Source organism: Caretta caretta, chromosome 1 (assembly GCF_965140235.1).
Source record: "Caretta caretta isolate rCarCar2 chromosome 1, rCarCar1.hap1, whole genome shotgun sequence".
NCBI lineage: Eukaryota > Metazoa > Chordata > Testudines > Cheloniidae > Caretta > Caretta caretta.
In genome coordinates this window covers 7,003,639-7,017,359 of record NC_134206.1, presented here as the reverse complement: position 1 = coordinate 7,017,359, position 13,721 = coordinate 7,003,639, and positions in this window count along the sequence as shown.

Here is a 13,721-nt window from a genome sequence, read left to right as displayed (position 1 = left end):
TGGTTAGTATTATGCTATCTGTATGTGTGTATCATTTTGTAGTTGAAGTTATGAATATTGTCTATGTACTTGTGTCTCAATGTGTCGCATAAGTGAAGCATTTGGTCAGCTTCTTGAGAAGCGACTCTGCAGACTAAGTGCCCAATCAAGAAACACTTAACTCACAATGGACTTTGAGAGACTCCAAAGCACATCTGAATTTTGCTGGGAACGTTCAAACTATCATGTAAACAATGGCATTGACCTGCAAAGAACTGAGTCATGCATGGACATGTGACTCCAAACTCCATCTTGCTGCTGTGATTTCCACAGTAAGAACAAAGGGGTGTCCTTCCACATGGCAGAGAATATAAAAGGCCCTGGAAATTCCTCCATTTTGTCTTCAATCCTGCTTCTTGCCTCTGGAGGAACTGTGCTACAAACTGAAGCTCTGAAGAATGGACTGAAAGACCCATCCCAGCTGTGGATGGACTCCAGAGACTTGATGTGAACCTGCAGTTTATTCCATCACTGCTGCAAGCCTGAACCAAGAACTGTCTGTAATTGATTCCATTCAACCAATTTTAGCTCTTATCTATGAATTTCTTTCTTTTTATGCATAAACCTTTAGGTTTTAGATTCGAAAGGATTGGCAACAGCGTGATTTGTGGGTAAGATCTGATTTGCATATTGACCTGGGTCTCGGGCATGTTCCTTTGGGGTTGGGGGAACCTTTTTTCTTTTACTGGGGCATTGGTTTTCATAACCATTCACCCTCATAACGAGTGGCACTGGAGGTGATACTGGAAAACTGGAGTGTCTAAGGGAATTGCTTGTGTGACTTCAGGTTAGCCAGTGGGGTAAAACCAAAGTCCTCTCTGTTTGCTGGTTTGGCGTGCCTTAGATGTGAAGGATCCCCAGCTTTGGGCTTGACTGCCCTGCTCGAAGCAATTTGTCCAGAATTGACACTCTCAGTTGAGTCCCGGCAGAGACAACATCGTTACACCCCGGCCTGCTGTGAGGTTGCTGGAAATCTCTGTGTGCCCCTGGAGGGGAGCGGGGGAGTGGGTCTGTGGGGCAGGGGAGCACATAGAAATGCCTCCTGTGGCAGGTTGGATCTCAGAAACCCCCTGAGAGCTGCCACCTGATGTGCCAAGACGACTTCTGCTCCTGCTTTCCTGCCCTGGCAGCTGAGGGCTTCAGTGCCCTGCCTGGTCTGAGCCAAACCTGATAGCCAGCTGCAAACCCAGACCCAGGCCTGAACCACGTCCCCTAACAGCTGGACGCCTAACTGAATGAAGCTTACGGAAGTGTTCCTGCCTTTAACACTCAGATGCCCACCATTTATGATTTTACAGTGTAAACTCATAAATTGTTTGCCCTCTATAACACTGATAGAGAGATATGCACATCTGTTCGCTCCCCGCACTCCAGGTATTAATACATACTCTGGGTTAATTAATAAGTAAAAAGTGATCTTATTAAATACAGAAAGTAGGATTTAAGTGGTTCCAAGTAGTAACAGACAGAACAAAGTGAAATACCAAGCAAAATAAAATAAAATAGGCAAGTCTGTGTCGAATCAAACAGAATACAGACAAAAACCTCAGCTCTCTTTTACAGACCAGCCTCCTTCTAGTCTGGGTCCAGGAAGTTCTCACAGCCCCTGTAGTTACTGTCCTTTGTTCCAGTTTCATTCAAGTATCCTTTGGGGTGGAGACGCTATGTCCTTAGCCAGCTGAATACAAAATGGAGGAGTCTCCCATGGGCTTAACTAGACTTTCTCTTGTGCGTGGAGACCCCCTCCTCTAGCATATGCCCAGTCCAGCTCCAAGATGGAGTTCTGGAGTCACCTGGGCCAGTCACATGTCCATGCGTGACTCTCAGTTTTTACAGGCAGTAGCCATTGCCCACATGGTATCTTGAATATCTCCAGGAAGACTTCTTATTTGGACTGGAGCCTTCCAAGATGCATTGTTCCTTAAAGGCTTCTTGATTGGGCACTTAACTTTGAAAATTCCTTTCTCCAGGGACTGACCAAATGCTCTACTAAGGTTATTTAGAAATCAAGCCAGTACAAGGCCAATATTGATAACTTCGAATACAGAAATGAGACATGCATACAAATAGGATTAATAGATTCAGTAGATTATTACCTTAACATAGATATATTACATGGCATACATAGCATAGAATATATTCAAGTTATGTCATATATATTTATAAGCATATTTCCATGAAGCCTTATGGGGGGCACCGTCACACCTCCCACCCTACTTCAGGGGTGCACAGAGACGTGCCAGCAGTCGGCTGCTACTGGGCGTGGCATGGGACCACCAGCCATAGCATGCAAGCAGGCTGCCTGCCTGAGGCCTGCTGTGCCTCCAGCCAGGAATTGGGGACACGTTGTTAGATGAGATTTCTCCTGCATTTTGTGAGCCCCTCCTGTTGTTGGGGGACCCATGTCACCACACGGTTTGTTCCGTGGTTAATCCACTCCTGGTCATCACTCTTCATATGGTTCCGATTAGTCACATGGGTACCTTGGGGTGGCCAAGTGGCACTGATGATGCTGCCAGAGGTGTGATGGTGCTGAAATAAACTAAAATAGAATAATAATATGGGACCTGATTTCTCCCCGGCAGCCCCCTTTCCTGCATTACAAACCCAGGGTGCAGGCCATGGACAGGAGATTCCACAAGGCTCAGTACAGGGAAATTTCCCTCAGATTGGTCTGTGGAGGGCTTTCCTTCCCTTCTCCCTGAGGAATGAAAAGGAGGACCCCGCCTCCAGGGATCCCCAAAGTTAGGCACAGATCTCAGTGATCCACTGGTAGACAGGCCCACCCACCCCAGTCTCTGGGCCTCCACAACTGCTCTAGGACCCTCTTCAGCTCCCTGCTAGCACAGGTTCATCAGAGATCTGCTACCAGGCCTGTCACAGCAGCCACTGACACAGGATCTGCTGAAGGGGTATGGTACAGGGTGGAGGGGACTGCACAGAGATGGGAGTGCTGGGGAGAGTAGCTGAGGGGCACAATACCCCAGCCACAGACTGGTCAGGAGGTTCTGACATTTCCATACCCAGAGTGCAGCCCGAGTCTCTGTCAGTGCAACCTTCATTGACGTTATAAGGACCAGGCAGATGAAAAGCCTCCAATTTCTCTCGGGGTTCCAGGAAGCTGCAGCTGGGCAGCATCATGGCAGCTGAGCTTTCAGAGAAAAATGATCCTTTTCCTATGACAACTCCTCCTGAATAAATGGGTGAAAGGGAACATTTCAGTTTGAATCTCAGTTATTTACGGTGTCTGTTTTCCAGCCCAGCATCAGCCTCTGTCCCTTGTGCTATAGGATACACCCCTGGGTGGCAGCACTCCCACATTGGTCAGTCCTTTAGGGTGACCATATTTCCTAAGGAGAAAACAGCAGACACCCAGCTGCTCGCCAGAGGCCACCCCTGTCCCCTCCTGTGCAAGGCTGTCTCCTGTGGCTGGAACCCTGTCTCGTCAGCGGTGGCTGGAACCCTGCCTCCAGCCCTACCCATACGGGGAGCTGGCATCTCCATTCGTCTCCAACGAACATTCCTCTGCTCCCCACCGTTTTGACCGGAACGGACGTTTCTCCTGTTAGTGCTTACGAAGTCAGCAAGAGCATATGGGACAAAAGCCTCTTTTGGAAAAAAAATGTCAGGTCAGCTGTGACAGGACTTAACTAAGGGACTGTACAAGCCAGAATGGGACCAATGGGCACTCTACCACACACTCAGATGTGATATTGCAGAACTACTAACTATGGTTTGGAACCTATCACTTAGCTTCTGTACCAAGAGACTGGAGGGTAGCTAATTTTGATGGCAATTCTTAAAAAGGGCTTCAGGGGTGATCTAAGCAATTACAGGCTGGTAAGACTAATTTCAGAAGTGGGCAAACTGGTTGCAGCAATAGTAAAGAACAAAATTGTCAAATATTTAGGTGAATATAATTTGGGGAGGAAGAGTAAACATGTTTTTTTGTAAAGGGAAAATATGGCTCACCAATCTGTGAGAATTATCATAGAATCATAGAATATTAGGGTTGGAAGAGATTCAGGAGTTTTGTCTTGTCCACTCCCCTGCTCAAAGCAGGACCAACACCAACTAAATCATGCCAGCCAGGGCTTTGTCAAGCTGGGCCTTAAAAACCTCCAAGGATGGAGATTCCACCACCTCCCAAGGTAACCCATGCCAGTGCTTCAGCTCCTTCCTAGTGAAATAGTGTTTCCTAATATTCAACCTAGACCTCCCCCACTGCAACTTGAGACCATTGCTCTTTGTTCTGTCAGCTGCCACCACTGAGAACAACCGAGCTCCATCCTCTTTGGAACCGCTCTTCAGGTATTCGAAGGCTGCTATCATATCCCCCCTCACTCTTCTCTTCTGCAGACTAAATAACCCCAGTTCCCTCTGCCTCTCCTCATAAGTCATGTGCCCCAGCCCCCTAATCATTTTCATTGCCCTCCTCTGGACACTCTCCAATTTGTCCACTTCCCTTCTGTAGTGGGGGGACCAAAACTGGAGGCAATATTCCAGGTGCGGTCTCACCAGTGCCAAATAGAGGGGAATAATCACTTCCCTCGGTCTCCTCGCAATGCTCCGACTAATAAAGCCCAATAGTCAGTTGGCCTTCTTGGCTACAAGGGTACACTGTTGACTCATATCCAGCTTCTCGTCCACTGTAATCCCCAGATCCTTTTCTGCAGAATTTATGCTTAGCCAGTCGGTCCCCAGCCTGTAGCGGTGCATGGAACAGATAATCATCAGGTGACCCATCTCCTGTCTCCCAATTCCCAGCTTCTGGCAAAACAAGGCTAGGGATACCATCTCTACCAATCCTGGTCAATATCCATTGATAGACCTATCCTCCATGAATTTATCTAGTTCTTTTTTGAACCCTGTTATTGTCCTGGCCTTCACGACATCCTCTGGCAAGGAGTTCCACAGGTTGACTGTGTGTTATGTGAAAGAAAATACTTCCTTTTGTTTGTTTTAAACCTGCTGCCTATTGATTTCATTCGCTGCCACCTAGGTCTTGTGTTATGAGAAGGAGTAAATAACACTTCCTTATCTACTTTTTCCATGCTAGTCATGATTTTATAGACCTCTGTCATACCCCCCTTAGTCGTCTCTTTTCCAGCTGAAAAGTCCCAACCTTATTAATCTCTCCTCACACGGCAGCGGTTCCATTCACCTATTCCTTTTTCTTGCCCTTTTCTGAACCTTTTCCAATTCCAATATATCTTTTTTGAGATAGGGTAACCACATCTGCACACAGTATTCAAGATATGGGTATACCATGGATTTATATTTTCTGTCTTATTATCTCTCCTTTTCTTCATGAGTCTCAACATTTTGATATCATTTTTTTTTTGACTGCTGCTGCACATTGTGTGGGTGTTTTCTCAGAACAATTACTCCAGGATCTCTTTCTTTAGTGGTAACAGCTAATTTAGTCTCCAACATCTTATATGTGTAGTTGGGATTATGTTTTCCAGTGTGCATTACTTTGCATTTATCACCATTGAATTTCATCTGCCATTTTGTTGCCCAGTCATGCAATTTTGTGAAATCATTCAGAAGTGCTTCGCAGTCTGCTTCGGACTTAACTGTATTGAGCTGCTTGGTATCATCTGCAAATTTTATCACCTCACCCTTTACCCCTTTTTCCAGATCATTTATGAAGATGTTGAATAGGACTGGTCCGAGGACAGACCCCTGGGGGACACCACCTCTCTCCATTCGGAACCTATTTATTCCTACCCTTTTTTCCCTATCTTTTAACCAGTTACCAATCCATGAGAAGAAATTCCCTACACAAAGAATTTTCCTTCTTGTCAACTGTTGGAAATGGGCCACCTTGATTCCACTGCCCACCTTAATTGAATTGGCTCGTTAGCACTGCCCCCTCCACACTTGGTAAGGCAACTTTTCATGTGCTTTGATATATATTCTGCTTACTGTATTTTTCACTCCAGGCATCTGATGAAGTGGATTTTAGCCCATAAAAGCTTATGCCCAAATAAATTTGTTAGTCTCTAAGGTGCCACAAGGACTCCTCGTTGAGGGACCCTGGTAAAACTCAGGACACTATATCCACTGAATGCCCCTTGTCCACCAGCTTGTTGACCCCATGAAGTGGCCATTGGCCATTATCCCTGAAAATTCGTGGCGATTGGGGGAGGTCCCGGATGATTAGAAAAAGGCAAATATACTGCCATATTTAAAAAAAAGTGAAGAAAGAGAACCCGGGGAAGTACAGACTGGTGAGCATCACTTCAGTCCCTGGCAAAATCATGGAGCAGGTCCTGTAGGAATCCATTTTGAAGCATTTGGAGGAGAGGAAGCTGATCAGGAATAGTCAACATGGATTCACCAAGGACAAGTCAATTCTGACCAACCTGATTGCCTTCTATGATGAGATAACTGGCTCTGTGGATATGGAGAAAGCAGTGGACGTGTTATTCCTTGACTTTAGGAAAGCTTTTGATACGTTCTCCCACAGAATTCTTGTCAGAAAGTTAAAGAAGTATGGATTGGATGAATGGACTATAAAGTGGATAGAAAGTTGGCTAGATTGTCCGGCTCAATGGATAGTGATCAACGGCTCGATGTCTAGTTGGCAGCCAGTAGAAAGCGGAATGCCCCAAGAGTTGGTCCTGGGGCAGGTTTTTTTCAACATCTTTATTAAAGATCTGGATGATGGGATGAATTGCACCCTCAGCAAGTTTGCAGATGACAAGAAGCTTCGGGAGAGGTAGATACGCTGGAGGGTAGGGATAGGGCCCAGAGTGACCTAGACAAATTGGAGGATTGGGCCAAAAGAAATCTGATGAGTCTCAACAAGGACAAGTGCAGAGTCCTGTACTTAGTAAGGAAGAATCCCAGGCACTACTACAGGCTGGGGATCGACTGGCTAAGCAGCAGTTCTGTAGAAAAGTACCTGGGGGTTACAGCGGATGAGAAGCTGGATATGAGTCAGCAGTGTGCCCTTGTTGCCAAGAAGGACAACAGCATATTGGGCTGTATTAGTAGGAGCATTGCCAGCAGATGGAGGTGATTATTCCTCTCTATTCATCACTGGTCAGGCCACGTCTGGAGTATTGCGTCCAGTTTTGGTTCCCCCCACTACAGAAGGGATGTGAACAAATTGGAGATAGTCCAGCGGAGAGCAATGAAAATGATTAGGGGGCTGGGGCACATGCCTTACTGAGAGAGGCTGAAGGAACTGGGGTTATTTAGTCTGCAGAAGAGAAGAGTGAGGGGGGATTTGATAGCAGCCTTCAACTACCTGAATGGGGGTTCCAAAGAGGATGGAGCTCGGCTGTTGTCAGTGGTGGCAGCTGACAGAAAAAGAAGCAATGGTCTCAAGTTGCAGTGGGGGAGGTCTAGGTTGGATATTAGGAAACACTAGTTCACTAGGAGGGTGATGAAGCTCTGGAATGGGTTACCTAGGGAGGTGGTGGAATCTCCTTCCTTAGGGGTTTTTAAGGCCTGGATTGACAAAACCATGGCTGGGATGATTTAGTTGGTGTTGGTCCTGCTTTGAGCAGGGGATAGGACTAGATGACGTTCAGAGGTTCCTTCCAACCCGAATCTTCTATGGTTCTGTGATTCTATGATCATTGTTACCGCTCAGCTGCCCTCAAGCGACTAATTGGAACCATAAACAGTGATGACAAGCCCGGAGTCCAGGAGCAGAGCCTGCAGCAGGGCGGGCACTGCAGTCCAGTTGGGTAGCATCTCCACAAATCCCCTGTGATTTGGCCTCCTGCAGTTTGCCATTGGCCATGACGGGGTTAAATCTGATGTGCATGAAACCAAACAGCTGAGGTTCCCTGATGGCCAAGTGGCTCCCAGGGGACTGTGCCGCCATGCTTCATAAAGACACCTGCCTCCCCGTCTGAACAGAGACTGCCTGCTGCCTGTGCCACCTCTCCGATGACTCCGTGTCCTTTTGGATGAAGACCTCTGGTGTCAGCAGCTCCACGCCGAGCAGAAACTGGGTACGTTGGCAGGTTTCACTGTCTTTAAAACGTGAAGTGAAGGGGAAAGGCTGGAATCTGTTTCCATTGGCAGATGTTCTGTGCAGCGGCAGAGGACTCAGCAGGGCTGTCAGGGTGACTCAGTGAGGGGGCTGAAGGGCAGGCAGCGCTAGGTAGCTTGGGAACCCCTCCCCTACACCTGCTCATTGTTCATGGTGGACTATTCAAGCAACACAGAAGTCTCACATTGAAAGCAACTTCAAAGTGTTCAAACCCCGATGCCCCAAGTCAGGATTTTTCAAGGGGTCCCATTTCTAGAGGTGCCGTGTGCTCTGGGACGATTCTGCCAGGGGCTGAGTGAGAAGAAACCCCATGCAAGACCAGTGTCTAGTTCCCAAATCGTCTCACTTGTAGCCTGATTTAGGGTGCACGAATAATATTAATATAATTCATCAATTTTAATTTAATGTAATTTGATTAATAATATTAATACTAATTAATTACAAATATTAATCATATGGATTTTAGGTTTGCCAATCTGTTTGATCAGAAGATAAAAGTTCTTGTCCCAAATCAGGCTCCACAGAATTTACAAAGGACCTTCAGGGTATGATGGGAAGCTCACACTGAGACAGATACAGCCTTAAAGACTTTTTATTAAAATCAATAACAGTAAGCCAATGGTAAAATACTCAGAGTTTCAAAGTTACAATTAAAAAAGGAGTAGTTGTGGCACCTTAGAGACTAACCAATGCATCCAATGAAGTGAGCTGTAGCTCACGAAACCTCATGCTCAAATAAATTGGTTATTTTCTTTGTTAGGCCATGCGGGTACCCCCACAGTATGCGAACATTTTTATGGCTGACTTAGAACAATGCTTCCTCAGCTCTCGTCCCCTAATACCCCTAGTCTACTTGCGCTATATTGATATGATATTGATGATATATGATGATATGATATATTGATAATATATCAATATATCATATCACGCCTTCCTCAGATGTTCTTGTAGAACCCTGGATTTGTGCTGGAAATGGCCCACCTTGATTATCACACACATTGTAAGAAGAGTGATCACTTTAGATAAGCTATTACAAGCAGGAGAGTGGGGTGCGGGGAGAGAAAACCTTTAGAAGTGATAAACACTCATTTTTTCATGATCTGTGTGTATAAAAACATCCTCACTGCATTTTCCACTTTTATGCATCCGATGAAGTGAGCTGTAGCTCACGAAAGCGCATGCTCAAATAAATTGGTTAGTCTCTAAGGTGCCACAAGTCCTCCTTTTCTTTTTGCGAATACAGACTAACACGGCTGCCACTCTGAAACCATCCCAAGCACTGGGTTTAACATACACATTCATTATGGCAGCTCAGCTCCATGTCTGTCACAATGCTGTTCCCAGATGGCACATAGTTTATGAATACAGGATAGAGACAGTCAAAGTGCAAGTGAGAGAGAGAGCAATAGACTATTTTCATGTGGGAAATGAAGTTCCATTTCCATGAATACTCATGCATTTGACTTTCAAATCCACTTCCTGCAAACCCTCATCGTGGATGAATAACCGGTGCTGGGGTTACGATGTACGAGTGAGTCAGAGCTCAGGGAATAAATATTTTCTATCCTGACTCCAAGGCTTGTTACCACTCTGGATATGGGCTACAGACTGACAGAAGAGAACCTGAAGAGAACCAGTCAGCTATTAACCCAGGGACAGAGGAGCTACTCGGCTTCTGTTTGCTGGCAAGGGATTGAATGGGGACTGAGACACTGATCTTTTCAGATTCTGAAGAAATCCAGTTGACAAACCATGCATTTTAAGTCCCACTGTAAGCTGAGAAATCATCCCTGAAAGAAGATCAGAGGGGAAGGAATGGGTTGACAGGTGTGTGCTAAACTACAGATGTGTGAATGGGTATTAGTGCAAATGTAGTGTTTGCATATTCACCCATTAGTGACACCAATTCCTCTCCCACCCAGCTGAAGTAACTGCGTGTGTTAGCTTGTAACTTGCCAAGTATCTATAGACCCGACCATGGGGAGAGGATGCAGGTCCTGTGAGGAAGATCGAATGCTCAGGCTTCAGTTAACATTGGCCAGGCAAAGCACTTCAGCTTCCCTTGGGGGGATTCTTGGGGATCAGAGTGTATCTCTGGGAGCATATGGTAAGGGAAAGTTAACAGAGCCCGGTTCTGACTGAATTTACACATGAAATCTGGAGCAACCCAGTAGAAGTCACGATTATTGAATTAAGAACTTGGCGCTAAGAATTTATCCCATGTGCTGGAAAGAGAGAGTGGAATAACTTGAAGTCTCAGGAGTGGAGAAAATAAAATGTGTATCTGTGAGGCAATGAAACACGTTTATAAATAGCTTCAATGCAGGGCAGATAAATAAAATGACCATCTTCGCCATGCACTTGCCATGGGTTTATGGGCATCATGATACAATGGGCCAACTCAGAAGTGTGTGGCCAGAAAGAGTTTCTGTATGAAGGTCAGAATTGTAAAATCACATAGTGCTCAAGTAGGCTATGGAACTCGCAGCCACAAGATATCAATGTGGCCAAGAACGTCTTAGGCTTCAAAGAGGGATGGGATGTTTAAATGGGTAATCAGGAAATCCAATTACATAAGAACATAGGAATGGCCTTACTAGGTCAGACCAAAGGTCCATCCAGCCCAGTATCCTGTCTACCAACAGTGGCCAATGCCAGGTGCCCCAGAGGCAGTGAACCGAACAGGTAACGATCAAGTGATCTCTCTCCTGCCATCCATCTCCACCCTCTGACAAACAGAGGCTAGGGACACCATTCCTTACCCATCCTGGCTAATCGCCATTAATGGAGTTATCCTCCATGAATGGATACAGTTCTCTTTTAAACCGTGTTATAGTCCCAGCCTTCACAAGCTCCTCAGGCAAGGAGTTCCACAGGTTGACTGAGTGAAGAAGAACTTCCTTTTCTTTGTTTTAAACCTGCTGCCCATTAATTTCATTTAGTGGCTCCTTGTTCTTATATTATGGGAGCAAGTAAATAACGTTTCCTTTTTCACTTTCTCCACAGTCTCCTCTTTTCCAAGCTGAACAGGCCTAGCCCCTTTAATCTCTTCTCATACGGGACCCATTCCAAACCCCTAATCATTTTAGTTCCCTTTTCTGAACCTTTTCTAATGCCAGTATATCTTTTTTGAGATGAGGAGACCGTATCTATGCGCAGTATTCAAGATGTGGGTGCACCCGGGATTTATATAAGGGCAATAAGATTTTCTCCATCTTATTCTCTATCCCTTTTTTAATGATTCCTAACATCCCGTTTGCTTTTTTTTTTTGACTGCCGCTGCACACTGCGTGGACTTGGGGATATTTTTTCCAATGTGCATTCCTTTGCATTTATCCACCTTAAATTTCATTTGCCGTTTTGTTGCCCAATCACTTAGTTTTGTGAGATCTTTTTGAAGTTCTTCACAGTCTGGTTTGGTCTTAACTATCTTGAGCAGTTTAGTATCATCTGCAAACTTTGCCACCTCACTGTTTACCCCTTTCTCCAGATCATTTGTGAAGAAGTTGAATAGGATTGGTCATAGGACTGACCCTTGGGGAACACCACTCGTTACCCCTCCTCATTATGAACATTTAACATTTATAACAGTACTGAGAATTTTTGAAAAAAATGTCTTAGATTCATAGATATTTCAGTCAGAAGGGACCATTATGATGATCTAGTCTGACCTCCTGCAGAACACAGGCCACAGAAAAAACCTCTCACCTATATCTGAGCTATTGAAGTCATCAAATCATGGTTTAAAGACTTCAAGGAGCAGAGAATCCTCCAGAAAGTGACCCGTGCCCCATGCTACAGAGGAAGGTGAAAAACCTCCAGGGCCTCTTCCAATCTGACCTGGAGGAAAATTCCTTCCCGACCCCAAACATGGCGATCAGCTAAACCCTGAGGATATGGGCAAGATTCACCAGCCAGATTCTACAGGAAATTCTTTCCTGGGTATCTCAGATCCCACCCAATCTAATATCCCATCACAGGCCATTGGGTCTATTTACCATGAATATTTAATTACCAAAACCATGTTATCCCATCATACCATCTCCTCCATAAATGTATCAAGTTTAATCTTAAAGCCAGATAGATCTTTTGCCCCCACTGCTTCCCTTGGAAGGCTATTCCAAAACTTTACTCCTCTGATGGTTAGAAACCTTCATCTAATTTTTGTCTAAACTTCCTGGTGACCAGTTTATATCCATTTGTTCTTGTGTCCACATTCGTACTGAGCTTAAATAATTCCTCTCCCTCTCCGGTATTTATCCCTCTGATATATGTATAGCGAGCAATCATATCTCCCTTCAACCTTCTCTTAGTTAGGCGAAAGAAGCTAGCTCCTTGAGTCTCCTTTCATAAGACAAGTTTTCCATTCCTCGGATCATCCTAGGAGCCCTTCTCTGTACCTGTTCCAGTTTGAATTCATCCTTCTTAAACATGGGAGACCAGAACTGCACACAGTATTCCAGGTGAGGTCTCACCAGTGCCTTGTATAACGATAGTAAAACCTCCTTTTCCCTATTAGAAATACCTGTCCTGATGCATCCCAAGACCGCATGAGCTTTTTTCACGGCCATATCACATTGGCGGCTCATAGTCCTCCTATGATCAACCAGTACTCCAAGGTCCTTTTCATCCTCCATTACTTCTAATTGATGCGTCTCCAGTTTATAACGAAAATTCTAGTTATTAATCCCTAAATGCATGACTGTACACTTCTCACTATTCAATTTCATCCTATTACTATTACTCCAGTTTACAAGGTCATCAAGATCCTCCTGTAGGATATCCCTGTCCTTCTCTAAATTGGCAATACCTCCCAGCTTTCTATCATCCGCAAACTTTATTAGCACACTCCCACTTTTTGTGCAGAGGTCAGTAATAAAAAGTTTAAATAAGATTGGTCCCCAAACCCATCCTTGAGGAACTCCACTGGTAACCTCCCTCCAGCCTGACAGTTCACCTTTCAATAGGACCCATTGTAGTCTCCTCTTTAACCAATTCCTTATCCACCTTTCAAGTTTCCTATTGATCCCCATCTTATCCAATTTAGCTAATAATTCCCTATGTGGCACGGTATCAAACGCCTCACTGAAATCTAGGTAAATTAGATCCACTGCGTTTCCTTTGTCTAAAAAGTGTGTTACTTTCTCAAAGAAGGAGTTCAGGTTGGTTTGGCACGATCTACCTTTTGTAAAACCATGTTGTATTTTGTCCCATTTACCATTGACTTCAATATTCTTAACTATCTTCTCCTTCAAAATTTTCTCCAAGGCCTTGCATACTACAGATGTAAGTATTCTAAACCTTCCTGATTTACATGACAAAATATGTCTAACTAGTGGATGTCAGGAAGAAACTTTCCCTGGGATCAGAGTATCTCTTAGTTCGCTATTGCAGGGCTTTTTCCATCTTCCTTTGCAGCATCTCATAATGCCTACTGGAGACTTGGCTAGACAGACTGTAGGTCTGATCCAGTCTGGCAATGCCTACCTTCCTATTGGGGGCATAAATCCAAGACAACGTTTTTGCTGATTTTCCCTTGAGGTCCTGAGAATCTCTCGACTTGCATTGAGAGCAGAAAGGTTTCTCGCTAACTATCACCTATTCTCCTGTTCTATTTCTTTTCAGGAAGAAAAGTTCAAAAGTCCCCAGAACTGCCCAATACATT